This window comes from Giraffa tippelskirchi, chromosome 9 (assembly GCF_054371585.1).
Source record: "Giraffa tippelskirchi isolate mGirTip1 chromosome 9, T2T-mGirTip1v1.2.pri, whole genome shotgun sequence".
Classification (NCBI taxonomy): Eukaryota; Metazoa; Chordata; class Mammalia; order Artiodactyla; family Giraffidae; genus Giraffa; species Giraffa tippelskirchi.
In genome coordinates, this window is record NC_137283.1 from 113,583,007 (window position 1) to 113,587,815 (window position 4,809).

Here is a 4,809-nt window from a genome sequence, read left to right on the forward strand (position 1 = left end):
GTGTTCACACAAAAACTTACGCACAATGTCTGCAGCAGCTTTATCTGTAATGTTCCAGATGGAAGACAACCCAAATATTCTTCAACAGGTAAATGGTTAAACAAAGTGTACTTCATCCATACTATGGAATACTATGTAGCAAGAAAAAGGTACAATCATTAATGCACACAACATAGATGAATCTCAAAGACATTATGTTGAGATTTAAAAAAAAAATCTAAAAGGTTATCTACAGCATGATTTCAGCTCTGACATCTAAAGAACATGGAAATCATCACTGTCATACTTACGAGCTAAATAAACTGTAAATCAACTTTTTTTTTTTCTTAGATCCATCAGGGAATTGAGGTAGCAGGGCCACTGCTGGGGCCAAATTTGGAGAGATAAGATAATGCAAGAGTCACAGCCACGATCTGCTTAACTAGAGCAGAGCCACTGGAGCCATACCCTGATTTGAACACTGATATGTTAAGGGTGGCTTCCCTTGTAGCTCAGTCGGTAAAGAATCTGCTTGCAGTGCAGGAGACCTGGGTTCAATTCCTAGATTGAGAAGATCTCCTGGAGAAGGAAAATAAACTGCTAGAGGCTAAGTGTGGACTAGCTTAAAGATGGGTAATTTCTGGAGTTATATTCTTGGCTGAGGGAGCTGGGGGGCACCCTTTCATGAGTTTTACATCCAGGAATTCCACCAGATTCTTACAATAAAGAGCCAAGATTGGAGGAAGGGATTTGAAATTGCATATCAGTCATTAAACATGTAACCAATTCTCTAATTTTTGAAGTGCAAATAGGCAGGGATCTTACACTTCATACAATGATAATTCTTCTACCATCACAACCCCTTTGGATAAAATTACCTATAAAAACTGCAGTGTCCCATTTTGAATATCTTAGTAGGATCAATATTTCAAGTATTATAGTATGGATTTCATTTTTATAAGGAGGCAGAAGACAACGACATTCAAGAATGATGGATGATAAGGCTTAAGAAATTATAGAGACAGTTACTAAAAGCAAATGATCAAATAAAAAGTTTGAAAAATATTTTTCAAAAATACTTGAAAAAAAAAACTTTAGTGCACACATAAACCTTAAACATGATTATTTTGAACTCTAGTGTTATTTTGATATAAAAATATTGCTCATGTGTTTAACCATGTGCTGTGCTTAGTCGCTCAGTTGTGTCCAATTCTTTGCGATTCCATGGACTATAGCCCGCCAGGCTTCTCTGTCCGTGGAATTCTCCAGGCAAGAATACTAGAGTGGGTTTCCATACCCTCCTCCAGGGGATCTTCCCAACCCAGGGGTCGAACCCAGGTCTCCTGCATTCTAGGTGGATTCTTTACCATCTGAGCCACCAGGGAAGCTCTGTGTTTAACCATATAGGCAATATTTTAGAATCTTCAAACTCTTTGTAAATAGAGTTGTCCTTCAGAACCTGCAGGCTTACCTGGTGGTTCAGATGGTAAAGCATCTGCCTGCAATGTGGGAGACCTGGGTTCGATCCCTGGGTCAGGAAGATCCCCTGGAGAAGAAAATGGCAACCCATTCCAGTACTCTTGCCTGGAAAATTCCATGGACAGAGGAGCCTTGTAGGCTACAGTCCATGGGGTCGCAAAGAGTCGGACACAACTGAGCGACTGCCCTTCACTTCTTCATTATCTTCAGGAGATTGGGTCCAGGAACCCTTGAAGATAACAAGCTCTTGATGCAGGGCCAACTGTATGGTTTATTGAATTTTCAGAGGCTATATGTATACAGTCACTATTCTTTTATGGTTCATTTATTGGGATCCCTGAATCTTACAGAAATGACTCCGTGGCATTGTATATGTGTATGCATGCATGCATGCTCAGTTGTGTCCAACTCTTTACGGCCCCATGGATGTAGTATGCCAGACTCTTTTGTCCATGGAATTTTCCAGGCAATAATACTGGAGTGGGTTGCCATTTCCCACTCCAGGGCATCTTTCTGACCCTGGGACTGAAACCACATTTCCTGCATCTCCTGTAATGGCAGGAGAAGTCTTTACCACTGTGCCACCTAGGAAGCTGACTCAGCGGTAGCCAGGTATGCTGCTGCTGCTGCTAAGTTGCTTCTGTCGTGTCCGACCCTGTGCGACCCCATAGATGGCAGCCCACCAGGCTCTCCCGTCCCTGGGATTCTCCAGGCAAGAACACTGGAGTGGGTTGCCATTTCCTTCTCCAATGCATGAAAGGAAAAGTGAAAGTGAAGTAGCTCAGTCATGTCCGATTCTTCGCAACCCCATGGACTGCAGCCTACCAGGCTCCTCTGTCCATGGGATTCTCCAGGCGAGAGTACTGGAGTGGGTTGCCAAGGCCTTCTCCAGGTAGCCAAGTGTAAATACTTTTATAATCTAGCCTCAAGTTACCAATTGCTGTCATCCTTTTTACACTGAATGTTCCAGCCACACTGAACACATTTTCTTTTATGCTCCCAGATATTTGAAAGGTTTTCAAATTGTGTGGAAGAATATTTCTTTCTGACCATGCCATGTGGATAGGAGTAATGATAGTCTAATTGTTACTCAAGTATAATTGGAAGCTGGTAATATTTTGTATATTATATGAATTATTGTAATTAAGCTTGATTCTTTTCTTTAAACTGTAACACTATCAAACACCTGTGGAAAAGAAATCTTATTTATCTTCTTACCCCAGGCCCAACAGATTTCTTGGTATATAGCACAGTCCAAATGTTGAATCAATTAACAGATGAGATGCAAAGTCACCAAAAATCTGTAGTTTTATTTAACTGGCTTTTATCTTGGGCAGGATTAAATATATAACATGCCAATCATTTATTTTTATGGCAGCTGTACAGTACTATGCTATTAAGTAATAAGGTAAATGCACTGCAGTTTTTCAGTTGAAAATGCTCTGTAATTGAGCTTTTTTTTCCCATGTCATATATTTTATCATTTCACTACATATTATCTTTGGAGAAAAGAGACTATACTCATTTTACTAGGTGTCTTGGTTTTATAAGATAAAGTAGGACAAGATAGTAATATTCCCTGGTCTAAAGACAGGGTAATCTTGAGTAAATGGATCCTGATTTAACAAAATGCACTCAAATTTTATATGTGACCTCAAACAACATTCTATATTCCTATGTGAAATCTTTTTTTTTTTTTTTTCCCAAAAAGTAAAGTTGGAAAAGAGGAAAAAAATGAACTATTTTTACTATGAAATTCATATTGGGGAATTGGGGAGTTTTTTTTTTTTAACAGCTATTTTGCTTTTAATAAAGTAAATGTAATGACATTGAAGAACAGGAAGATGACAAACACATCAACACATATTTTCCTAATGACTGCTGCTGCTTTTCTTCCACCCAGGTCAACAGTCACGGCAGCTCTGTTCTACTATCGCAGAAACACGTTTTTCATACTCCAGCTTGTTCTCCTGGTACAGCTGAGCAGCCTGGCTATTTGCTGGACTATTGGGATTGGGTTCATCCAGTAGAGACTGTATGGATGTTAAAATGGAAGACATATCATAGGTTGGACTCCAACGGTTCTGAAGTATGTCCAGACATAAGCTACCATCTGCACAGACATTTGGATGGAACATCTTAGAGACAAATCTAACCGTCAGTGGCTTATTTGGATATTCCTCAGTGAATTCGATTGTAAGCTTAAATGTTCCATCCTCAAACGGGGTCCCTTTAGGCCCAAAAATGACCGCGTTCCAAACCATGATGTTGTTCTCGGATGGAGCCCCACTGACTCCAGCTGGAGGATCCTCCTGCAACCTTCAGGGACCGTCTTGAATACTTTCTACCATAAATAAGTTATTTGTAGGTCCAAGTGTTACTCATCTGCTTTTTTTTTTTTAATTAAAATTACACAAAGCTATTTAAATGGTACCATTTTTATCATTTAGTGACTTTAACAAGTGGAGAGGCAATTAGCAGATGTCATGAACGCAAAGTTCTCAAGAATATTTTATAGATTTTAGTTTCTACCTACATATAGAATTTTTTGCATGTGTCTATTTTAATGCTCAATTGGATTATTGAAAGGAATATTCTTTCTCCATTTAATAGTCTTTGTTACTTTTCCCAAAATCAGCTGACTATATTTGTATGGCTGTCTTTCTGCTATCTTTATTCTGTTTTTGTTTCATTATTCTGTCTATTCTTCTGCCATTATCACTGTCTTTATGATTGTAGATTTTTAGTAAGTCTTGAAGACAGGTTGTGTCAGTCCTTTGACTTAGCTGTTTTCTTTAGTGTTGAATCTGTTGTTCTGGGTCTTTTGCCTTTCCATGTAAACTCTAGAATCAGATTGGTGATATCCAGCAAATAACTCACGGGGATTTTCCTTGAGATTTTGTCAAATTACAGGTCAAGTTGGGAAGATCTGATATCTTAGCAAAATTGAGTCCTACTCAATACAAGCAGGGAATGCTCTCCATAAATATGGAATATCTCTTCATTTATTTAGGTCTTCAACTCCTTTCATCAGTTTTATAGTTCTCTTTTAAAGGTCTTGTATATATATTTTATTTATTATATTTATACCTAAATATTTTAATTTTGGTTATAATTTAATGGCACTGTGCTTTTAATTTCCAAATGTTCATTGCTGGCATACAGCAAAGCAATTCATTTTTGTGTATTAACTTTGTATCCTGCACCTTGCTATATCACCTATTAGTTCAAGAATCAATTTTTCTTGTTGCTCTTTCGAATTTTTCTAAAGAGACAATCATGTCTTTTGTAAACAAAGTTTTACTTATTCATTTCCAATCTGTAAACTTTTGTTTCCTTCATCTGTCTTAT

At 38.0% G+C, this 4,809-nt stretch overlaps 1 pseudogene; it reads right to left on the reverse strand.

Annotated features, from left to right (window-relative positions):
• Window positions 1-3,362: 3,362 nt before the first annotated feature.
• On the reverse strand, window positions 3,363-3,765 carry LOC145520380 (ubiquitin-conjugating enzyme E2 A pseudogene; annotated as a pseudogene).
• Between the last annotated feature and the right edge of the window lie 1,044 nt (window positions 3,766-4,809).